The sequence below is a fragment of the Giraffa tippelskirchi genome, chromosome 5 (assembly GCF_054371585.1).
Source record: "Giraffa tippelskirchi isolate mGirTip1 chromosome 5, T2T-mGirTip1v1.2.pri, whole genome shotgun sequence".
Classification (NCBI taxonomy): Eukaryota; Metazoa; Chordata; class Mammalia; order Artiodactyla; family Giraffidae; genus Giraffa; species Giraffa tippelskirchi.
In genome coordinates, this window is record NC_137279.1 from 114,763,917 (window position 1) to 114,790,643 (window position 26,727).

The 26,727-nt window shown below is 38.8% G+C and overlaps 1 long non-coding RNA gene across 1 annotated transcript in view; it reads right to left on the reverse strand.

Annotated features, from left to right (window-relative positions):
• Positions 1-4,459, reverse strand: part of LOC145507379 (uncharacterized) — a 58,360-nt gene extending 53,901 nt beyond the window's left edge. The window contains exon 1 of the long non-coding RNA XR_014054806.1: positions 4,186-4,459. This is a non-coding gene — a long non-coding RNA (uncharacterized LOC145507379). The remainder of the gene's footprint in view (positions 1-4,185) is intronic.
• Positions 4,460-26,727: the final 22,268 nt, after the last annotated feature.

Below are 26,727 nucleotides of genomic sequence, written 5' to 3' on the forward strand. Positions count from 1 at the left end.
GCCATTCCTCCATTGGGCTTCCCTGGTGGCTCAGCGAAAAATAATCTGCCTGCCAAAGAAAGAGACACAGGTTCGATCCCCAGGTTGGGAAGATCCCCTGGAGAAAGAATAGGCAATCCATTCCAGTATTCTTGCCTAGGAAATTCCATGAACAGAGGAGGCTGGTGGGCTACAGTCCATGGGGTCGCAAACGAGTTAGATGTGACTTAGCAACTCAACCACAACAAATTCCTCCATTAGTAACTCCTATATTAGTTTTCTAGGGCTGCTGTAACAAAAGTACTACACACCATTGTGGCTTACACAATAGGAGTGTCTTGTCTTGACAGTTCTAGAGGCAGAAATCCAAGATCAAAGTGTGATCAGAGCCATGTTCCCTCAGAAGGCCCTAGAGATCTTCTAGGGCCCTAGGGCTCTCCCAGAGTTTAATAGTAGTTCTTTGGTTTGGGACACTAATTTCCACATGCTACTCTCCCTGTGCATGTCCAAATTTCCCTTTTATAAAGATACCAGTCATAGTGGGTTAGGGTCCCACCCTTCTGCACTATGACCTCAACTAAATTACCTATGCAAGGACCCTATTTCCAAATAAGGTCAGAGTTTGAGGTATTGGGAGGTTAGAACTATAAATATGAATTTTGGAAGGAGACAATTCAACCCCTAACAGCTTTCTTCCTTATATTCTCAGATTGCTAAAAAATAAACAGCTTTGGCATAGACCGGCAGGGAGAGGATGCAGCATGGGAAGAAAAAGTGAGCCCTCCATGGGCTGTAGCCCGCCAGGCTCCTCTGTCCATGGAATTCTCCAGGCAAGAATACTGGAGTGGGTTGCCATTCCCTTCTCCAAGGGATCATCCCAAGCCAGGGATCAAACCAGGACTCCTGGGTTGCAGGCAGATTCTTTACCATCTGAGCCACCAGAGAAGCCCAAAGTGAACCAAAGGGAGGCCAAAACCACACCTCTCAAACCTGTTCAGAGTCTGCACTGCTCAGGTTCAAGGGGTATAAACCAAAGACAAACTTTGGTAGACGTGAAAGTAGTTGTCAAGAGAAACAATACTGCTTCTACCCATATATTCTTTAGCTTCTCAGGCCATCAGTCCCAAGTGAATTACCCCTTTTCTTTTCTCACCCTGTGTGTCAGAATCACACATCACCTTGCCAAGGAGAGGAAAGCTCTTAAGGAGCTTTCGTGTGATGAGCTCATCAGGAACAAGCAGCCTATTTACATGAACGAGTGAAGTGCTTCTGAATCCTGCGCAAATTAGACCTGAATATATGAAGGAGGGAGGGAAAGCATGCTGTGGTTTTGTTGAGAGGTGGGAAAGTGCCCTCAGCAGTTATTACACTTAATGTTGAGATATTGTTGCCTGGGTGCTTTCAAGGTGAAAATTTACATTAATGATAAGTGTTGAAATGAATCTACATTAGTGTGGAAAAGTTATTTTATTTTTCTTCAGGCTGGTCTACTGATACTACTCAATTTATTTTGCATTTTCCTTAAAACACTGGACAGAGTCCCACTTTTTGAGATCCTGCCTCAAAGATGACATTAAGTAGCTATCCAGGAGGATCATGAAGCAAACAGGGAATCAAACTTGGAATGATGCCTTTGCTTGCTGCCCCACTGTCTGAAGCCACTGAACAGAGAGACTCCAGTGAAAACCTGATATACTCTCTTGGGACTTCTCAGCACAGCCCAAAATACAATTAAAGTTGTGCAAAAAGCCAAACTTGAACTTGTGATCACATAGCAAGTTATTTTTAAAACAGCAGTTTCAAAGTCCTTAAGATGTTATAAAGTACATGCATTTTTTTCTTACAGTTCTATAATACAATGAGTAGGGAGATGAAAGAGCACAGGCGAATAAGGCAAAGCAGGTTGAGTCTTGGCTCCTTTCACTACCAAGTCAAGAGATTCTGAGTGGAATCTCTATCTCTCTGGAACTCAGTTTTCTCATCTGTAGGAGGAAGGTATCAAATTTAATGATTTCTGTGCCTACTTCCAATTTTAGCATTCTCTCACTATGTGCCAAGACATTTGACAAGTATTTTGCCAGGAGGCCAAATTTGTAAATGGGTCAGAGAAGTGAAGCTTGAAAAAAAGTGGGGTGTACAACTTCGAGTGGGAGAAGACTTAAATCAGTCTCTTTTTAATAGCTCTATTGCTTCTACCTTACACCAAGTCAACCAAGTCAATCTCATCTCACCAAGATTAGTGTAAGAGCCCAGCCCCCAACTGTGATGCCTCCTCCTATTTTTGCCTTCATCCAATCCTGATCATATCATTTCTGTTTTCAAATTTTAACAGCTCCCATTCATTCAATGCATGTATTGAGTACTGACCTATGTGCATGGGTGCTGTAGGTATGTGGTGGTAAAACACCACAACTCTCAGTTCTGGTGGAGCCTAACTTTTTATTGGCAAGAACAGGGAGACAGATGAATATATATGAAAATTTCAGGAAGTGATAAATACAGCAAGGAAAATCAGAGCAGAGGAAGGAGATAGAGAAAGTGTTACTTTAGACATGGTAGCCGCAGAAGGCCCCTCTGGAGAACATCTGAACACAGACCTGAAGAAGCGAGGGAGGGAGCCATGTGAATATCAGGGCAATGCACGGCAGGCAGAGAGAAGAGCCAATGCAGAATCCAGGGGTGGGATGTGCTTTGTTTGGCAGGTAGATCTGCTTATAGAGCAAAGTGAGCTAAGGGAAAGGTGAGCAGATGATGAGAGAGAAAGCTAATCTTGAACCAGATCACCTAGGACCTTGTGGATAATGGAAAGAACTTTAGATTTTATTTTCTCAAAAATCCATTGGAGAGATTTGAGCAGGAAAGTGGCATTCTGAAGAGTCATTGTGGTTTATTGGTGGAAGTTTTACTAAAGAGACAAAACTAGATGCAGAGAGAACAGAGAGATCATAAAAGCATGATCGTATAACTCAGATGAGAAACAATGGTGGCTCATACTGGGATGATGTCACAGGACGTGTAAGAAGTACTGGTATCTTAGATATATTCTGAAGTCACTGCTAGCCTTATTTAAAATGTTAATGTGGAATGATGAGAAAAATAGAATCATTAGGACTGATGTCAACATTTTGGCTTAAATTGTGTTCAAGCAAGTGCACGGTGTCATGCATACATGGTGAAAGCTGATTTGGGAAGGGAGATGAGAAGTCAACTGCTCACTTGTAGATACATAAAGTCTAAAATGCCTGTTCGCCATCTAAGCATAGATACCAGGTAAGAAGTTGGGTATGAGTCTGTGGTTTTAGAAGTTAGGAGAGGATAAAAATGTTTGGAAATGAGCAGCATATTTGAAGTCATGGGACTCAATAAGATCATTTTAGCAAATGAATGTAGGAGAAGCAAGTCAATGACTGAGCCCTGGGGCACTCCAGCATTTACAGGTGGGGTGGAAAAGACACCAGCATTGGAGATAAGTCACAGGAGCCCATTCACAGACTTTCTCCACAACTACTCTTGTACTTGCATCTGCACCAACATCCTTCCCTCTTGGTATTACATGAACTATCCATGCTCCTGTCCAAAGCCCACCAATTCACTTACACATGGAATCCCATTCCTCTCCTGTCCTCAAAGACATCACTCCAGTGATTCTCTCTCTCCATTCAGAAAATTCAGGTTTCAATTCTTTATCACACCCTTCCCATCAAGATATAAATTTCTTAAAAAATAAAGCTCCTTTGCACCCCATATCTCCCTTTAGCTACTGTCCATTTTATGTCTCCTCTAAAGCAACGTTCCTCAAAACAGTTAAAGTTGCTACCATTAATTCTTCTTCCAGTGTCTCTTGAACCTACTCCAGTCTGATCTTTGACCTCAACACTCCACCAAAACTTCCTCTAAAATCTTCCACATTACTAGGAAACCAAACCCAACAATACATTAAAAGGATCACATGCCATGATGAAGGAGGATTTATCTTAGGGCTGTAAGTATATTTCAATATCTGCAAATCAGTGTGATATGCCACATTAACAAACTGAATAAAAATGAAATGAATCATCTCAACAGGTACAGAAAAAACTTTTGATAAAATTCATCATCCATTTATGATAAAAACTCCAGAAAGTGGGCATGGAGAGAACCTACTTTAATGTAATAAAGGCCATATATGACAAACCCACAGCTAACATCATATTCAGTGGTGAAAACATTTCCTCTAAGATCAGGAACAAGACAAGAATGTCCATTCTCACCACATTTATTCAACACAGTTTTGGAAGTCATAGCTACAGCAATAAGAGAAGAAAAATAGAATGAATCCAAATTGAAAAAGTAGTAAAAGTGTCACTGTTTGCAGGTAATGTGATACTATACATAGAAAATCCTGAAGATGCCACCAGAAAGCTGGTAAAGCTCAATAATGTATTTGATAAAGTTGCAGGCTGCAAAATTAATACTCAAATCTCTTACATACTATACACTAGACAAACCTAAAAGATCTTATAGAACACTAAAAAAAAAAAGTCCTTTTCATCATAGGAGACTGGAATGCAAAAGTAGGAAATCAAGAGATATCTGGAGTAATAGGCAAGTTTGGCCTTGGAGTACAAAATGAAGCAGGACAATGGCTATCACAGTTTTACCAAGAGAATGCACTGGGCATAGCAAACACCCTCTTCCAACAACATAAGAGACAACTCTACACATGGACATCACCACATGGTCGATACTGAAATCAGATTGATTATATTCTTTGCAGCTGAAGATGGAGAAGCTCTATACAGTCAGCAAAAACAAGACAGGGAGCTGACTGTGGCTCAGATCATGAATTCCTTATTGCAACATTCAGACTTAAATTGAAGAAAGTAGGGAAAACCACTAGATCATTCAGGTATGATCTAAATCAAATCCCTTACAATTGTACAATGGAAATGACAAATAGGTTCAAGGGATTAGATCTGATAGACAGAGTGCCTGAAGAACTATGGACAGAGGTTCACAACACTGTATGAGAGGCAGTGATCAAAACCATCCCCAAGAAAAAGAAATGCAACAAGGCAAAATGGTCATCTGAGGAGGCCTTAAAGATAACTGAGAAAAGAAAGTAAGCAAAAGGCAAAGAACAAAAGGAATGATATACCCATCTGAATGCAGAGTTCCAAAGAATAGCAAGGAGAGATAAGAAAGTCTTAAGTGAACAAGGTAAAGAAATAGAGGAAAACAATAGAATGGGAAAGACCAGAGATCTCTTCAAGAAAATTAAAGGTACCAAGGGAACATTTCATGAAAATATGAGCATAATAAAGGACAGAAATGGCATAGTCCTAACAGAAGCAGAAGATATTAAGAAGAGGTGGCAAGAATACACAGAAGAACTGTACAAAAATGTCTAATGATTTGGAAAACCATGATGGTGTGGTCACCCACCTAGAGCCAGACATCCTGGAATGTGAAGTCAAGTGGGCCTTAGAAAGCATTACTATGGGCAAAGCTAGTGGAGGTGATGGAATTCTAGCTAAGCTATTTCAAATCCTAAAAGATGATGCTATGAAAACGCTGCATTCATTATGCCAGCAAATTTGGAAAACTCAGTAGTGGCCATAGCACTGGAAGAGGTCAGTTTTCATTTCAATCCCAAAGAAGGGCAATGCCAAAGAATTTTAACTACTGAACAATTGCACTCATTTCACATGCTAGCAAGGTAATTCTCAAAATCCTTCAAGTGAGGCTTCAACAATATGTGAACCAAGAACTTCCAGATGTACAAGCTGGATTTAGAAAAGGCAGACGTACCAGAGATCAAATTGCCAACATCCACTGGATCATAGAAAAAGCAGGGGAATTCCAGAAAGACATTGACTTCTGCCTCATTGACTATGTTAAAGTCTTTGTATGGATCATAACAAACTGTGGAAAATACTTCAAGAGAGAGGACTACCAGACCACCTTACCTGCCTCCTGAGAAACCTATATGCAGGTCAAGAAGCAACTGTTAGAATGAGACGTGGAACAACAGACTGGTTCCAAATAGGGAAAGGAGTACGGCCACCCCAAGGCTGTATACTGTCACCCTGCTTATTTAACTTACATGCAGAGTATATCATGTGAAATGCCAAGCTGGATGACTAACAAGCTAAAATCAAGATTGCCAAGAGAAATAGCAATAACTTCAGAGATACAGATGACACCACCCTTATGGCAGAAAGTGAAGAACTAAAGAGCCTCTTGATGAAAGTGAAAGAGGAGAGTGAAAAAGTTGGCTTAAAACTCAACATTCAGAAAACTTAAGATCATGGCATCTGGTCCCATCATTTCATGGCAAATAGATGGGGAAACAATGGAAACAGTGACAGACTTTATTTTCTTGGGCTCCAAAATCACTGAAGATAGTGACTGCAGCCATGAAATTGAGAGATGTTTGCTCCTTGGAAGAAAAACTATGACAAACCTAGACAGAGCACTAAAAAACAGACAGTAAAATACCTAGGAATATACCTACTAAGGAGGCAAAAGACCTGTACTCCAACAACTATGACACTGATGAAAGAAATCTGATATGTAACAAATGGCAAGATATGCCACATTCTTGGATTGGAAAACTACTGTCAAAATAACTATACTACCCAAGGAAATCTATAAATTCAATGCAATATCTGTCGAGTTACCAATGGTATTTTTCACAGAACTAGAACAAAAAAAACTTTTAATTTGTATAGAAACACAAATGACCCTGAAATATCCAAAGCAATTTGAGAAAGAAAAATGGAGCTAGAAGAATCAGGCTCCCTGACATAAGATTATACTACAAAGCTACAGTCATCAAAGTGGTATGGTACAGGCACAAAAACAGAAATATAGATCAACGGAACAGAAAGCCCGGAAATAAGCCTGCACAAGTGTTCAATTAATCTATGACAAAAGGAGCAACAATATACAATAGAGAAAAGGCAGTCTCTTCAATAAATAGTGCTGAGATAACTGAACAGCTACTTGTAAAAACAAAAACATGAAATTGGAATACTCCTTGGCACCATACACAAAATTAAACTCAAAATGGAATTCAGATCTAAATATAAGACTGGATACTGTAAAACTCTTAAAGGAAAATAGGCAAAACACTCTTTGACATAAATTGCCAGCAATATCTTTTTCAGTTATCTCCCAGAATAATGGAAATAAAAACAAAAGTAAATAAATGGGACCTAATTAAAATTTAAAATAAAACGTTTTGCACAGCAAAGGAACCATAAACAAAAAGACAACATACAGAATCAGAGAATATTTGTAAATGATGTGACTGACAAGTGATTAGTCTCCAAAATATACAAACAGCTCAGCTTAATATATTAAAAAAAAAATCAAAAAATGGGCAGAAGACATAAACAGACATTTAGAAAAGAAGACATACGCAGATGGCCAAAAGCCACATGAAAAGATGCTGAGCACTGCTAATTATCAGAGAAATGCAAATCAAAACTACAATGAGATATCACCTCACAGAGGTCAGAATAGCCAACAGCAAAAACTAAATAAAAACTAGAGAGGATGAGGAGAGGAAAGAGAGGAATAAATTAGGAGATTGAGATAAAAAAATACATACTACTATATATAAGATAAATAATCAACAAAGACCTACTGTATAGTACAAGTAATTCTACTCAGCATCATATAATAACCTTAAATGGAAGAGAATGTAAAAAGGATCTATTTACATATATATATATATATATAACTGAATCACTTTTGTGTATATCTGAAACAAACAACATTGTAAATCAACTATATTTCAATAAAAAGTAAAATAAAATATACAAATACCTCAATATCAAAAAAGCAAACAACCCAATCAAAAAACAGGAAGAAGATCTAAATAGACATTTCTCCGAAGAACACATGCAGATAACCAAAAGACACATGAAAAGATGCTTAATGCCACTAATTATTAGAGAAATGCAAATCAAAACTACCATGAGGTGTCACCTCACACCAGTCAGAATGTCCAACATCAAAAAATCTATAAATAATAAATGCTGGAGAGGGTGTGGGGAAAAGGGTAACTTCCTATACTGTTGGTGGGAATGTAAGTTGGTATAGTCACTATGGAGAACAGTACAGAGGTTCCTTAAAAAGCCAAAAATAGAACTATTATATGATCCAGAGAAGAATATAATTCAAAAAGACATATGGACCCTAATGTTCATAGGAGCGCTATTTACAATAGCCAAGATATGGAAGTAACTGAAGTGTTCATCTCATCAACAAATGAAAGGATAAAGAAAATGTGGTACCTATATACAAAGGAATATTACTCAGACATAAAAAGAATGAAATAATGCTATTTGCAACAACAAATGATCATATTAGAGATTACCATACTAAGAGAAGCCAGACAGAGAAAGACAAATATCATGTTATTACTTATATGTGGAATCAAAAAAATGGTACAAATGAACCTATGTACGAAACAAATACATTCACAAACATAGAAAACAAACTTATGGTTACAAAAGGGGAGGTGGCGAGAGGGATAAATTAGGAGTTTGAGATTAAATAATACACACTCCAATATATAAAATAGATGACCAACAAGGATCTATTATATAACACAGGGAACTATACTTAATATATTATAACAACATGTAATGGGAGAGAATGTAAAAAAAAAAAAAGTATAATTCATTCAATAAGTACTTAGTTACTCAGTGTCTACTCTCCACTTACATCATCCATGCCACTAGAGATATGTCAGTGAACAGGCCAAAACCCTTGCTATCATGGAGCATGGCACATCCTAGCAGACAGACAGACAATGGAAGCCAGGTGAAGAAAATGTTTCAAAATGGAGGTGATCAGCTGCACAAGTAATGCTGAGTGATCAAGTGAGATGAGGACTGTGAATTAACCACTGCACTTGGTTTAGATTCAGGCTTGGATTAGGGGCTGGGTGGTAACCCTGACATCATAAGTTTTAGTGAAGGGTTAAATTAAAATTCTGAGATTCTAGATAAAATGGCAGGTGAGGAGTAGGCTGTAACAAGTGTCCTCAACTCCTCTCAAGACATTGTGAAATATCTTTCCCTGTTTGCTGAAACATTGTCTTGAACTTTTTTCCAGGTCTCAGGTTAGATGTCAATTCTTTAGCAAAGTATTTTCTGAGAATTTAAATTTTCTTCCTCTGTCATTTTCTCTCATGGTCTCATTTTCCCATTATTACACTATCTTACAACATATTACACTAAAATTATGGATTTAGGTGTTTGAAATTCACTTATATTTCCCATTATTCAAGTTCATTAAGGCTGCTTTAAGCCCTGCAAAATGAATACCTAGAGTGTCACTGGCACAATAAAGTTTTTGCTTGAATTAATGAACAAAGAATGATTAATTAGTCTTTTCCTCTGGGGCTGTGGTAGACTGTGCCATATCAACTCGGTTAAATGCAACTACATTTCCCAGAATCCCATTCCCTTTGTCTCTCTGGAGTAATTTTGCAAAACAAGAACTAGCACAAGATTTGGAAAGTGAAAGTAAAGCAATAGGCATTACTTGAAGAAGGTCTCACAATCAAAGACAGTAAGTCTTATACATTACTTGAAGAAACTTCAAGTTGTGAATTTTCAAAGATGCTATCAACAGCATGAGTGAAATTGCAACCCGACCTCTGTCTTTTACTGCTGAAAATGCTTAAGTTCTACAATCTCCACCTTCCCTAGTCAGTAACTCTTTCTGCCTTTTCATTCAATGCCACTTCCTGTATGCCAGCTATTCTACTGTACTACTGAACTTTCCAAAGTACTGTAAGATTAAAATGCTTTATTTTTGTGTTTAAGATGTCTGTTGACAGAAGAATGGATAAAGATGTGGTACATATATACAATGGAACATTCAGTTCAGTTCTCAGTTGTGTCTGACTCTTTGCGACCCCATGGACTGCAGCATGCCAAGCTTCCCTGTCTGTCATCAACTCCTGGAGCTTGCTCAAACTCATGTCCATCGAGTTGGTGATGCCATCCAACTATCTCATCCTCTCTTGTCCACTTCTTCTCCTGCCTTCAATCATTCCCAGCATCAGGTTCTTTCCCAATGAGTTAGTTCTTCACATCAGGTGGCCAAAGTATTGGAGTTTCAGCTTCAGCATCAGTTTTTCCAATGAATATTCAAGACAGATCTCCTTTAGGATGGACTGGCTGGATCTCCTTGCAGTCCAAGGGACTCTCAAGAGTCTTCTCCAACACCACAGCTCAAAAGCATCAATTCTTCAGCGTTCACCTTTCTTTATGGTCCAACCCTCACACCCATACATGACTACTGGAAAAACCATATCTTTGACTAGACAGACCTTTGTTGGCAAAGGAATGTCTCTGCTTTTTTATATGCTGTCTAGGTTGGTCATAGCTTTTCTTCCAAGGAGCAAGTGTCCTTTAATTTCATGGCTGCAGTCACCATCTGCAGTGATTTTGGAGCCCAAGGAAATCAAGTCTGTCACTGTTTCCATTGTTTCCCCATCTATTTGCCATGAAGTGATGGGACTGGAATGAAAACTGACCTTTTCCAGTCCCATGGCCATGTTTCCAGTTCCAAAACCATGCTGAGTTTTCCAAATTTGCTAGCATATTGAGTGCAGCACTTTCACAGCACCATCTTTTAGGATTTGAAATAGCTCAACTGGAATTCCATCACCTCCACTAGCTTTGTTCTTAGTGATGCTTCCTAAGGCCCCCTTGACTTCACATTCCAGGATGTCTGGCTCTAGGTGAGTGATCACATCATCGTGATTATCTGGGTCGTGAAGATCTTTTTTGTACAGTTCTTCTGTGTATTCTTGCCACCTCCTCTTAATATCTTCTGCTTCTGTTAGGTCCATCCCATTTCTGTCATTTATTGAGCCCATCTTTGCATGAAATGTTCCCTTGATATCTCTAATTTTCTTGACGAGATCTCTAGTCTTTCCCATCCTATTATTTTCCTCTATTTCTTTGCAATGATCACTGAGGAAGGCTTTCTTATCTCTCCTTGCTATTCTTTGGAACTCTGCATTCAAATGGGTATATCTTTCCTTTTCTCCTTTGCTTTTCACTTCTCTTCTTTTCAAAGCTATTTGTAAGGCCTCCTCAGACAGCCATTTTGCTTTTTGGCATTTCTTTTTCTTGGGGATGGTCTTGATCCCTGTCTCCTGTACAATGTCACAAACCTCCATCCATAGTTCATCAGGCACTCTATCACATCTAGTCCCTTAAATCTATTTCTCACTTCCACTGTATAATCATAAGGGATTTGATTTAGGTCATACCTGAATGGTCTAGTGGGTTTCCCCACTTTCTTCAATTTAAGTCTGAATTTGGCGATAAGGAGTTCATGATCTGAGCCACAGTCAGCTTCCGGTCTTGTTTTTGCTGACTGTATAGAGCTTCTCCATCTTTGGCTGCAAAGAATATAATCAATCTGATTTCGGTGTTGACCATCTGGTGATGTCCATGTGTAGTCTTCTCTTGTGTTGCTGGAAGAGGGTGTTTGCTATGACCAGTGCATTCTCTTGGCAAAACTCTATTAGCCTTTGCCCTGCTTCATTTTGTACTCCAAGACCAAATTTGCCTGTAACTCCAGGTGTTTCTTGACTTCCTACTTTTGCATTCCAGTCCCCTATAATGAAAAGGATATCTTTTTTGGGTGTTAGTTCTAAAAGGTCTTGTAGGTCTTCATAGAACCGTTCAACTTCAGCTTCTTCAGCATTACTGGTCTGGGCATAGACTTGGATTACCGTGATATTGAATGGTTTGCCTTGGAAACAAACAGATTATTCTGTCGTTTTTGAGATTGCATCCAAGGACTGCATTTCGTACTCTTTTGTTGTATGATGGCTACTCCATTTCTTCTAAGGCATTCTTGCCCACAGTGGTAGATATAATGGTCATCTGAGTTAAATGGTCATCTGAGTTAAATTCACCCATTCCAGTCCATCTTAGTTCGCTAATTCCTAGAATGTTGACGTTCACTCTTGCCATCTCCTGTTTGACCACTTCCAATTTACCTTGATTCATGAACCTAGCATTCCAGGTTCCTATGCAATATTTTTCTTTACAGCATCTGAACTGAATTGTAATAGGTTTATAGTACTTATCACACAAATAATACATAAAAAAAGAAAAAAGAAAACTTTTAAAATTTATTTTTTAATTGGAGAAAAATTGCTGATTTGTTCAATTAAAGAAATATTGAACAGTTAAAGAATTATTGTCCTTTACAGCACTGGAGAATGCACTGGCAAACCACTTCAGTATTCTTGCCTTGAGAACCCCATGAACAGTATGAAAATGCAAAAAGATAGGACTCTGAAAGATGAACTCCCCAGGTCGGTAGGTGCCCAATATGCTACTGGAGATCAGTGGAGAAATAACTCCAGAAAGAATGAAGAGACAGAGCCAAAGCAAAAACAACACCCAGCTGCAGATGTGACGGATGATGGAAGCAAAGTTTGATACTGTAAAGAACAATATTGCATAGGAACCTGGAATGGAATATTACTCAGCAATTAAAAAAGAATGAATTTGAGTCAGTTGTAGTGAGGTGGATGAACCTAGAGCCTGTTACACAGAGTGAAGTAAGTCAGAAAGAGAAAAACATACATCGTATATTAACACATATATATGGAATCTGGAAAACAGGTATTGAAGAACCTATTTCATGGAAGGAATGAAGATGCAGATATAGAGAATGGACTTGTGGACAGTGGGGGAAGAAAGAGTGGGACAAACAGAGAAAGTAGCATCAACATATACACACTACCATGTGTACAACAGCTGGTGAGAAGTTGCTCTGTAACATAGGGAGCCTAGCCTGGTGCCCTGTGATGACCTAATGAGATGGGATTGAGGGCAGGAGGGAGGCAATATATGTATAATTATGGCTGATTTGTGTTGTTGTATGGGAGAAACCAATACCTCATTGTTAAACAATTTTCCTCCAATTAAAAAATAAATTTTAAAAGTTTTATTTTTTGCTTTTTTGTGTGTTATTTGTTTGAAAAGTATTCTAAACCTATTACAGTTCAGTACTATACACAACTGATTGTATTAGCTGGGTACCTAGGCTAACTCTGTTTAGCTTACAAACAAACTGGACTCACAAACATGCTCTTGGAATGGAACTCGTTCATATGTAGGAAACTTACTGAATGTGGAGAAGAACAGATTCAGAAGTGCCCAGGGGTTACTGCTTGTCATTTTTCTTCTCTACTGTTTATCCAGATCTTCTTTCCAACTACTAGACCTAACTCCTACATTCAAAACCAGACTTTTGGCTGAGGATACACAGAGGCAGGAGAAGAGAGGCCACAGCTTCCCACAGAACTATCAAAAATTTCCCTTTTGCAGTTCTTACAGGATCACTTAGATTTCCCTTGAAGCCTGGACTTTGCCACTCTGCCCTTGTGTTTCAGGAGGACTGGTGGGTGACTAACTTGGTTCCTCCAACATTCCCTTCAGGATGTAACTTGTCTAGTATTTGCCACAGTTGTATTGAGAAAAGATATCCAGTAACAGTCATGGGCTTCCCTGGTGGCTCAGTGGTAAAGAATCTGCCTGCCAAGTAGGGAATATGGGTTCAATACCTTATCTGGGAAGATCCCCTGGAGAAGGAACTGGCAACCCACTCCAGTATTCTTGCCTAGAGAACCCCATGGACATAGGAGCCTTGGAGGCTACAGTTTATGGGGTCTCAAAGAGTTGGACATGTCTTAGCAACTGAACAACAACAATAATCCAATAACAGCCAAAGTGGCTCCAGTTCCCTGATTAAATCTTGATTATTGGCATTGTCATTCATGGGCTCAGCCACATTGAATTCCACTCTTCAAGGCTGAACTCCCAATCTACCAACAAGGAGCAGCCCTGAGTGCCAAATATGGTACCATTCCCCAAGGGAACCAGCCAGCCACTTGATTACTCTGGATAGCTTCCATTATAGAATAGCAGTGCTTTGTTCTCCTTGGAATAAATGCTTACACTGGATACAGATTTCTTTGCCCAGAGTGCTTCTGCCAAAATCACTATCTATGGAACTGCAGAGTGCCTTATTCATTACTCTACAGAGCATCGCTTCTGATCAAGGAATTCATTTTGTAGCAAATTAAATGCAAAAATGGTGCTATGTTCAGATTCTACTGGTTATTACCATATTTCCCATCATACTGAAGCAGTTGACCTGACAGAACTAAAGATTCAGTTATGGATCCATCTGGCTAGCAATACTACAAAGTTGGGGTACTATCCTCCAGTATATAGTATATACACCCAAATCAGAGACCAATATAAGTTGTTTTTCCCATAGTCAAGATTTTCATGTCTGGTAATTAAGGAATGTCATGGATGTGAGTACTTTCACAATTATCCTTATTGCCCTTTAGTGAAATTTTGCTTCCCGTTCCTTTAGCTTTAGGCTAAACTCATTCTTAGTTTAAGACAGAATGCTTCCACTTGGGATTCAACAAATCCACTAAGCTGAAAGTTGAAGCTACCACTTGGCCACTTTGTGCTCTTCAAACAACTGAGCTAACAGGCAAAAAGGATGTTACTACACTGAGACGTGATTACCAAGGGGAAGTTAAGTTGCTATTTCACAATGGGTCAGGGAAGAATATATCTAGAATTAGAGTTACTTGAGCACTTCATTATGTAAGGTAAATACTAACAACAATAAAGAAAGAAATTGACAGTAACACAATAATAGTGGGGGATTTTAATACTCTATTTTCATCAATGGACAGATCATCCAGATAGGAAATTAATAAGGAAACACAGGTCTTAAATGACGCTTTAGACGAGTTGGACTTAATTGATATTTATAGAGCATTTAATCCAAAACCAGCAGACTACACATTCTTCTCAACTGCACACAGAACAGTCTCCAGTATTCACTACATGCTGGACCATAAGACAAGCCTTGATAAATTTAAGAAAACTGAAATCATATCAAGCATCTTTTCTGATCACAACATCATGATATTAGAAATAAACTACAAGAAAAAGGCTATAAAAAATCACAAACACATGGTAGCTAAACAATATGCTGCTAAATAACCAATAGATCACTGAAGAAATCAAAGAAGAAATAAAAAAAAATCTACAAACAAATGAAAATGAAAGCACAAAATTCCAAACCTATGAGATGTAGCAAAAGCAGTTTTAAGAAGAAGTTTATAGCAATGAAATCTTGCCTCAAGAAAATAAGAAAAATCTGAAAATAAACAACCTAACTTACACATAAAACTACTAGAGAAAGAAGAACAAGAAAAACCTAAAGTTAGTAGAAGATCAGAGCAGAAATAAATGAACTAGAGACAAAGAAAACAATTGTGAAGATTAACAAAACTAAAAGCTGGTTATTCGAAAAAATAAAATTGATAAACCTTTAGCCAGACTCACCAAGAAAAGAAGGGTGAGTGCTCAAACCAATGAAATTAGAAATGAAAAGAAGTTACAACTGACTCCACAGAAATACAAAAGATGAGAGACTACTATGTGCAACTGTATGCCAATAAAATGGACAACCTGGAAGAAACAGACATATTCTTAAAAAAGGTACAGCCTCCCAAGACTGAACCAGGAAGAAATAGAAAATATGAATAGACCAATTACAAGCACTAAAATTGAAACTGTGATTAAAAAAAAAATCTCCCAACAAAGAAAAGTCCAGGACCTTATGGCTTCACAGGCAAATTCTAACAAACAATTAGAGGAGAGTAATACCTATCCTTCTGAAACTGTTCCCAAAAGTTGAAGAAGGAAAATGTCCAAACTCATTCTATGAGTCTACCATCACCCTAATACCAAACTAGACAAAGGTGCCATAAAAAAGAAAATTACAGGTCAAACATAGATGCAAAAATCCTCAACAAAATACTAGCAATCCAAATCCAACACAACATTAAAAAGATCAAACAACATGATCAAGTGGAAGTCATCCCAGGGATGCAAGAATTCTTCAATACCCACAAATCAATGTAATACACATTAACAAACTGAAGAATAAAAATCACATGATCATCTCAATAAATGCAGAAAAAGTTTTTGACAAAATTCAGCAACTATTTATGATTAAAAACTTTCCAGAAAGTGGGCACAGAGGGAAGATATCTCAACATAATACCTACAACGACAAACCTACAACTAACAACACACTCAATGGTGAAAAGCTGAAAATATTTCCTCTAAGATCAGAAACAAGACAAGGATGTCCACCCTCACCACTTTTATTCAACATAGTTTTGGAAATCCTAGCTACAGCAATCTGAGAAAAAAAAGAAGCAAAGGGAATCCAAACTGGAAAAGGAATTAAACTCTCACTGTCTGCAGATGACATGATACTATACATACAAGATACAAAGATGCTACCAGGAAACTACTAGAACTCAATAAATTTGGTAAAGTTTCACGCTACAAAATTAATACACAGAAATCTGTTGTATTTCTAAACACTAACAATGAAAGACCAGAAAGAGCAATTCAAGAAGCAATTCCATTTACCATCACATCAAAAAGAATAAAAAAAAATAGGAATAAATCTAGGTTTGTGTCTAAGGAGACAACCTGCACTCCAAAAACTACAAGATGCTGCTGAAAGAAACTGAAGATGACACAAACAGATGGATAGATACACCATGTTCGTGGATTAGGAGAATCAGTATTGTCAAAATGACTATACCACCCAAGGCAATTTACAGATTCAATGCAAACCCTATCAAATTACCAATGGCATTTTTTTACAGAACTAGAACAGAAAAAAATCCTCAAAATGTGTATGGAGACACAAAATACCCCAAATAGCCAAAGCAATCTTGAGAAAGTAAATCAGGAGGAATCAGGCTCCTTGACTTCAGACTATACTACAAAGGTACATTCATCAAAACAATATGGTCCTGGCACAAAAACAGAAATATAGATCAATGGAACAGGACAGAAAACCAAGAAATAAACCCATGCACTTATGGTCAATTAATCTGTGATGAAAGAGATAAGACTATACAATGTTGAATGGAGAAGGAAATGGCAACCCGCTCCAGTATTCTTGCCTGGAGAATCCTGTGGACAGAGGAGTCTGGTGGGCTGCTGTCCATAGGGTCGCATAGAGTCAGACACGACTGAAGTGACATAGCATGCATGGATGCATTGGAGAAGGAAATGGCAACCCATTCCAGTGTTCTTGCCTGGAGAATCCCAGGGACAGAGGAGCCTGGTGGGCTGTCATCTATGGGGTCGTACAGAGTCCGACAAGACTGAAGGGACTTAGCAGCAGCAGCGTACAATGTTGGAAAGACAGTCTCTTCAACAAATGGTGCCGGAAAAACGAAACAGCCACATGTAAAGAAATTAAATGAGATCATTCCTTAACTCCACACACAAAAATATGCTCAAAATGGACTAAAGACCTAAATGTGAGATCAGAGATACTGTAAGACTCCTAGAGGAAAAACAGAAGCAATACACTCTCTGACTTAAATTGTAGCAATGTTTTTTTTTTTTTTTTTTTTGATCCATCTCTAAGAATAAAGGAAATGAAGACAAAAAGAAACAAATGGGACCTACTTAAACTCCAAAGCTTTTGCACAGCAAAGCAAACAATAAGCAAAATGAAAAACACAACCCACAAATTGGGAAAAAATATTTGCAAATGATGTGACCAACAAGAGATTAGTCTCCAAAATTTACAAACTGCGCATGACACTTAACAGCATCAAAACAAACAACCCAATAAAAAAAATGGGCCAAAGACCTAAGCAGAGATTTCTTCAAAGAAGACATACAGATGTCTGACAGGCACATGAAAAGATGTTAACATTGCTAATTACTAGAGAAATGCAAATCAAAACTATAATGAGATATAATCTCACACCAGCCAGAATGGCTATTATCAAAAAATCCACAAACAATAAATGCTGGAGAGGGTATGGAGAGAAGGGAACCCTCCTACACTGTTGGTGGGGATGTAAATTGGTACAGCCACTATGGAAAACAGTATAGCGATTCCTTAAAAGACTAAAAACAGAGCTACCATATGACCCTGCAATCCCATTACTAAGCATATATCTGGAGAAAAACATGATCCGAAGGATACAAGCAACCCAGTGTTCATTGCAGCACTGTTTACAATAGCCAAGACATGGAAGCAAATGTCCTGAATGTCTATTGACAGAGGAATGGATAAAGAAGATGTGGTACATATATATTAATACAACGTAATATTGCTCAGCCATTTGACTGAAATAATGCAATTTTCATGAACATGGATGGATCTAGAGAATGTCATACTGAGTGAAGTCAGAGAAGAAGAAATATCATATGACATCCTTTATATATGGAATCTAAAAAGAAATGATACAAATGAACTTACAAAACAGAAACAGACTCGCAGACTTTGAGGATGAACTTATGGTCGCTAGGGGGAAGGATGGGGGGAAAGGATAGTTACAGAGTTTAGGATAGACATGTACACACTACTCTATTTAAAGTGGATAACCAACAAGGACCTACTGTATAGCAAAAGGAACTTTGCTCAATGTTATGTGGCAGCCTGGATGGGAGGGGTGTTTGGGGGAGAATGCATACATGTATTCCTATGGCTGAATCCTTTCACTGTTCGCTTGAAACTATCACAGCATTGTTTGTTAATCGGCTATAGCCCAATACAGAATAATAAGGTAAAGAAAAAAGAACCAGAGCTCCTCTGAGATGTGTATTAGTATTCATACAACCTGTGATAAAAATTAATGAAAAGCTACATCAGGACAGTATAAAATGTTCAAACCTTTCATGCATAAAGTTTGGAGACTCCTACCCAGCAAGGAACTATGACCAGCTAAGAAAAATTATATGAATAGGGACTAAATAGTGGATGAAGTTAGAAATACTAGTTATAATCACATGGCCAGTTGCAGAAATGAGGAATAAAACAGTGATAAATCTGTTGATTTAACATAAATGTATTCATATAGATGATAAACATATTTAACCAGTTTTTCTACTATCTAAGATAAGATATATTCATAGCAATTAACCTCACATCTCAATATTTAAGTTACAGGCTATCAGAGTGGGAGTGACTCAGCTAGAAGAGGAATGAATGCCACCAAAAGGCAGATAAAGTAGCACAGGAGATTTTGCATATGTCCTTTCTGGAGGAGAGGTTGACCACTTTCAAATAATTGTACCATGTTAACCATGTTTGCAGAACCATGGTTTTGCTATCGTCTCTACTGTCTTTATTTAGAAGTTAAATATGCTTGATGAGGAATGTATAGTTGAACAGGAATGAACTGTGCTGGATTATGCTTTATTGATTTGGCTAATTTGGGAAATACATTGCCTAGAATCCCCTTTTCTGAATGGTTCTAAGTGATAGTCACCCGAGGAACTTGCCTGAGATCTAGAAGATAGACAGAAAACAGTGGCCATTACGCCCAGAAGAAGTCATGTTAGATAAATGGTGCTGAACAAGCACAGGAGAACCTGGGAGGTTACAGTTTTTCCTGACACCCCTTCACTGCGTCTCTAGCTTGTCTTCCTATTGCTTGGCCTTGTTGACCAACAGCAGTGCTAGATCTCATACCAGATGCTTGACTGTGGAACCACAAAGGTGGTAGCTACACAGAGGCAACAGATCCCTAGATTTTTCCATCTTTTTTTGTGGTCAGTGGCTAGATGTGCTTGGCTTCTCATATTCCTACTAACTCTGACCTACCTACCCTTCCAGCACTTCAGAAGGTATAGCTTGTGACTTATTTTCTGCTCCTCTACTCTCCTTCCCAAGCCTTTACTTCTGTTGTGTGAGATCTAATTCCTATAATAAAGCTCTTATCTCATGGTATTCATAGTGACTCCACTTCTCTGACTGGCAGATTGACTACCTAAAATTCTCCATGAATAACTTTCACTACGTCCAATATCTAATGCCCTGACCATCTATATGTTCTCATAGCAGCTCTATAAGTTCTCATATGAGAAGGATCTGAAAGCATTTTACTTTGCTCCTTGATACTGATTACGAGAAAGGCAAGGAATGTATTTAGTTGTAAAAATTTCATGCAACTTTGGATTTTTCATGTTCAGTTACTAGGCATTAGAAGGATAGACGAGGATTTAATATTTTATGGCACCAGAGCTAGGAGTGTAGTGGTAGTGACACTAATTGTGCTTTACAGAATGTGGATTAAGACTTATTCTTGAATGTCAGATTTTCTTCCCCTTATTATCAGGCATTCCCTTTTCCCCTCCCACCTCCTCCAATAAAAGCAATACCATTAGCCTCAGAGATTAAGTTTGTGTTATCAGTGCTAATTTTCAATCTCTTGGGGTACAACTGGAAAGGACACCAAGTCATGAACAGGATGACTCATTTTATAAGGAGTCATCTTTGAAAGCAAAAACATTTTTAAAAACCCAAATAAATGCTTGGTTGGTCAAGTGCTCATTTCTACTTGGAGTGTGGGTTGGGGGAATCGAGTGCTTTTCCTGTGCATTTCATGGAATTACATTTCAAGCTGCTTGACAGAATCTACAGGAGCTGCATTTGTCACCTCCCAGCAAGGAACATAAGGCACATGACTAATGGAGAGACTGTTTACAGAGCCCAGGGCAGGGTTAAAGGATACCACTGAAGCTTGAGGAAGCATCTCTGGACTTGAAGCAATGCAGAACAGGGCTCAAAGGAGCAAGAGTAATGAGCGGTTTCAGGAACTTGAACTGCTGGAGGAAGCTGGGGAGAGGGCCTGAGACAAGTCACTGCCAACCTACACCCAACGGAGATATCTGGGGCACAAATACCTTTGCTTCAATGTCTTCTACCCTCCCATCCCTTCCAGGGCCTCTCACAAACAATCACAGGCCAGAGGTCAAGGGCCTCTGTTTGGCGCTGTCCATAAAGATCTGCTGCCTATGGGCAGGGTAAAAAGTGGATCCAGAGGCAAAGAGAACATCCATGTAGACTATTGAATCCAGGTTTACTGGGGAGAAAATTAATCACATCCCAGACATAACCACCATACTAGTACATGTTACTAGAGACATATTCCTGCATGAACATACCTGAAAGGGTGCTCTTCACTCAGTAATATGTAGTCAAGCTCTATCAGTTACTATCTTGCTAACCCTGACGTGTTAAGTATTCATTCAGGTGAAAATCACTTGGCTTGAATGTCTGTCTTTTTTGTATTTTGTCTTTAAGAGCTATGAGGACACAGACTTAATTTAGCTGCAGTGCATCAAATAAAATGGAATTGTTTTGGGACTTCTACATTTAGAATAAACCAGAAAACAGTTGTTTTAATCATTAGGATAACTGAAGCACACAATACCCATCAACGATGGCTTCACAATGACACTTGGTATTCTTAAGTGAGTTTAACTGGATATTACCTTTTCCCCATTTACCACTGGAGTTTTCATTGAATATCACTGTATTCCAAAAAAACCACATGATTCTAATGAATAAGACAATTTACATTATTTTAACCAAATACCATTCAACAATCACAAAGAGACTGTGGCTTATTTTAACAAGGGTTTCCCTATGGTGGTGGGGCATGCAGTAGGCAGGCTTCATCTCCCTGCCATCTGCTGGCAATTGCAGGCTGGGATTTCCTGTGGCAAAAAAAAAAAAAGCAGGAGTCTTGGATTCTATCTGTCTCTAGAAATGGTAGGCCATGGTTCTATTGTTAAATCTCTGGAGTAATTTCTTTGTCCCTGATGAAAGTACTTGTCCTCAGATGTCAGGTTTTAGCATCTTCTTTCCATTTGCTCTTTCTTCTACTTCTTGCCTCTGAATATGATCTTTATACTCAGGGTCAGCATCATCTGCATCTTCACAGATTTAATCAATGACTATAATCAGAGAATCCCAGTGAAGGGCAATTATTTCAAGATTTCTACCAAGGTCTCTTAATGCAGAGGAAAGTGAATTTCTGGAATTAGGGAGAACTTCGGAAGGAGGAGATAATGGGGCATCCCATTGTAAACAGTAAATTTATTTGAAGATTCATGTTTTATCAGTAAAATTTGTATGGATTTTTCATTTTGTGTTAAGTATCAAGAAACATAAAATAGTTTCTGTAAGTCTGAAAGAACTGCAGCTTCACAAAGATGTGACAATTTTTTTCTGTGGCCTCACACACCCTAGCACAGCCCTGTGAAGTGTTATCTGAGAAGCACAGGCCTTTACCTATCAAATTAGCAAAACTTAAAACACACCTGCAGTTTGTGTGTGTACACGTGCAGCTCCCAGGGTTATGAGGTACTGACTGGTGGAAAACAAACTTTCTTCCAGAAAGCTTATCAAGACCAAATCAAACATTTATCTACTTTGACCCAGCAACTCAACATTAAGAATTTGTTCCTGGAAAATAATCACAGACGTGTACAAAGGTAGAGACAGACAACTTATAAGACTGAAAAATCAGAACATAGGCATCCAACAGTAGTATGCGCTACACAGTACTAGGTATCTGTTGGCTGACTACCCAGCACCCATTTCCCCTAAAAATATCAGATTTTGCTAGGGTATTCTTCCTATCTACCCCAGCACCTACTCATACATAGTTTTCCCTTGAACGATGTGAGGGCTAGTTCACCCAACCCCCTAACCCCCACAGTCAATTGACTCCCTTAAAACTAAACTAGTGGCAGTCTGTTGACCAGCAATCTTACTGATAAAACAGTTAACACATACTTTATATATTACATGTATTATATACTGTATTCTTACAATAAAACTAGAGAAAATAATGTTTTTAGAAAATATATTTATGACAACTGTATTCTATTTATCGATACTGTGATTTGTCACCTCTTTACAAGAAGGATAGTCAGTACCTACATCAATACTGTCTGGTGATACAAAAGATAGTCAATGTTACATATATTATTAACATAAGGCGTCAAAAATGAAAAAAATAACGTGAAAAGCTTGTATTTACAGATGTAATGATTCATGCATTGATAATGAAGAAATGGCAACATGCTTTACGGTAGCCTAGTATAATTCATACGACTAGCTTCACGGTAGTCTAGCCTATATATTAATGAATGAATCATTGTAATATTTTTAAGGCATGCAGTGTTATAACCATACTCATAATATCATACTAGAAACATGTTACATTAAACAAAAAACACTTAGCTGTGAAGATACGCAGTTTCTTCAATTGTTATAGAACCAGGTTCCACTTGCCCGATGTACAGCAAGCCAAAAACGACCAGACGCCAAGGTTTGCAGCAAAGAGGGGGTGTATTCACAAGGCAGCGAAACCATGAGATGGGAGAACAAATCCTCTCCTCCAAAGGTGAGGGAGTAAGGGCGGAATCAAGCAGCACTGCGGGCTGAGGAGTGGGACGCTCCGGGGACGCAAGGATAATGATTTGAAAAAGGTGAAGTAACGGGTGGTTCTGCGCAGGCGTAACCAGCCTACAGGTGGGGTGCCTGCAAAGGTCACTCGCACATGCCCAGTTGAAGGGTGGGTGGTCCTATCCAGTCTTAACCAGTTCAGCTCAATCAAACTCAGCAGGCTCCAGTCACTAGAAAACAACCCCAGGAAAATCTTATTGCTTAGATTATGGTGGCGATAGGAGGACATGCAAATCTTAAAACGACCTTGATTAGTGAGGGCAGATGAAATGGATTTAACCCTCAGTTTCACAATTATGAGAGAGGCAAACCATATGATAATGTAATTTTTTGAAAGCAAAGTTATGAAACAGTAAGAAAACTAACACATTATTAATTTTATGTTAAATATCATTCACATACATAACTTTTTCTTAATTTTCTCAATATTTCCAGGCTACAGGGTTTGTCTGCAAGTTTTTTTCAAGTTGTCACAAATATTCCCCCAATTTACACATGTGTATATATATTTAAAAATTTTTGGCTGTGTCAGGTCTTAGTTGTGGCAAAAAGGCTCTAGAGTGCGTGGGTTCAATAGTTGCAATGGGCGGGATTAGTTGCTCCTGGGCATGTAGGATCTTAGCTCTCCAGCCAAAGATCGAACCTGCATTCTCTGCATTGGAAGGCAGATTCTTAACCATTGGACCACTAGAGAAATATAGGGAAGCATTTGTTTTTGGAAAAAATATACATATACATGTAAGTGGGCTTGTAGTTCAAACCATGTTTTTTAAGACTCAACTGTACTTGAAGAAATGACCAAACTGTCAGCTGAAGAAATAAACCAGGGCTGGTTTAAGCCCATGGGGCTATGCCCCTGTTATTGGCCAGGAAAAGACGCCAAAACCAATTAGTACAACGCATTCCCTACAGGGCCTCCTCCGAGGATTGCCTTGATCTCTTATTTTGTGCTTTTTCAGTTCGGGAGGTAGATTTTCAAAACTCACTGCATTTTCAAAACTCCTTGAGACCAGGTTTCTTCTGTGACCGTTCTCCCAATCAAATACACTCAGTTGAGATTTGGAAGCCCTCAGGAAGGTGGCCCCTTCTTTCTAAGCTAATATGGACATTACTCTGCCAACAAAAGTCTGTCTAGTCAAGGATGTGGTTTTTCCAGTAGTCATGTATGGATGTGAGAGTTGGACTATAAAGAAAGCAGAGCACTGAAGAATTGATGCTTTTGAACTGACTCTTGAGAGCCTCTTGGACTGCAAGGAGATCCAACCAGTCCATCCTAAAGGAGATCAGTCCTGAATATTCATTGGAAGGACTGATGCAGAAGCTGAAACTCCAATACTTTGGCCACCTGATGCAAAGAACTGACTCATTTGAAAAGACCCTGATTCTGGGAAAGATTGAAGGTGGGAGAAGGGGACAACAGAGGATGAGATGGTTGGATGGCATCACCAACTAAACGGACATGAGTTTGAGTAAACTCCGGGAGTTGGTGATGGACAGGGAGGCCTGGTGCGCTGCGGTCCACGAGGTTGCATGGGGGACATGACTGAGTAACTGAACTGAACTGAATACGGACAGTGTGGGTGCAGGCAGCTTCTCTGAACCTGTTTCCTGTAAGGCAGGGGTAACATCAGGTACCTAATATGGAAGCAAGGTAGATGCCCTGACACCTTCTTTTTTAATATTTCTTTCCTGGACATTGCAACTTGATTGTAACTTGGCAGTGTCACTTGATTGAAGGAGTCAGAGAATTCTTAGATACAGAAGGCTTTTTCTCCCAAGCTTTATTATACCCAGAATCAGGTACCTGGCTAAGAAGAAGGTGGGTCAAAGCAAATCTGCTCAGACCTGTGTTATCCACACCATGAATGTGGCTTCTCTATGAACACACCCTGACAAATTCTTAGACAATAGAGATTCAATTTTCTCACAAGAGAAAATCATCTCTATACCTGCTTTTTTTTTTTTCTTCTTTTCTTTTTTGGCCATGCCACAAGGCATGCAGGAACTTAGTTCCCCAAGCAGGGATTGAACCCACACCCCCTGCTTTGGAAGCTTGGAGTCTTAACCACTGGACCACCAGAGAAGTCCCAGACCTCAGTTTCTTCATTAAAAAAATGTTTAGAAAAGGTGTTCATTCCCTAAAGTCCCTTCCAACTTTAGAAGTTTCAGGTATTAGCTAGACAAAATGGTTGGAAGTTTTATGCAAACTCAATCTTTACGTAGCCAAAGGTCAGCCTTGAAATGTTTTTATTTCATATACATCCTTTTAAACATGCCCTTTAATAAATTTTCCCTTGAGTACAAAGCATAAACAATAACAATTAAAGTGTGCTGCACAGAATGGCAATGTCCTGGGCATATTATGAATTGACCCGTATGAAAACTGCTGATAGTTTATCTTCTTTGATCCACAAATCAGCAATTTTATATGGCTCAAACTACTAAGATCATTAAAATGCAAAATTTTTAAATGTGTTATATTTGTCCTGAACATCAGCAGATCAAGAAAAAGCTGAGAATTTCATGTTTTGCTACACTTTACACATTGGTGCCACAAATCCTTAGAGTTGTTTTCTTTTTTGGTGGAGGATGCTGGAAGAGAGAATGATACTGCCATATTTCAACTTATGTAAAAGACAAAAAGCCCTCTGAACTCCCTCTTTGTTCTCTAGCCACGAAGCTCGGCCAGTTCATTCTCTCTGCACAGCAGAGTCTAAAAATGCCCAAGCTGTGCTCTGTGACTTCCTGTTCTGCCCTGGTTCCTGCATCCTCTGGTGACGTCATTTGAGGATATGGGACACTATAAGCAACTTGTTTGCCTGCATCCTTTTAATCCATTTCTTGCCAGAGTCGGTATAGAATCCTCATCTCTGTCAACAATGACAGTGATATTGAGATAGCAAACACTATACAGCACTTGTTATGGGCTGGGAACTGGAGAAAATGCTCTGTACATACTAACCATTCCATCTTTACTTTCCTCCAAGAGCTATACAATTACTACCCACTTTATAAGTGAAGAGATCAGGCACACAAAGTTTTCTTCACTTGCTAGAGGTCACACAGCTGGCAGGTGACTCAGCCAGGACCCCAGTCTCCTGTAACCTCATGCCCTGCTGCCTCTCTGGTTAGACCCCCAAACACATGATTAGCATGTCAGTGCTGTGGGCATGATTCCAGAGTAATTTTCAGGACAGGGTCATTGCCACCTACCATCACAGACAAATTTTCAAATGTATTTCATGATGAATATGCATTGATTCATTCAAAACATTTATCTGCACCAGTGAGGCTGGAGCATCCCCATGCTCCCCTGGGTATCTTTATGGGTATAGAGGTATGGGCCTTATACTTGCAGCAGAT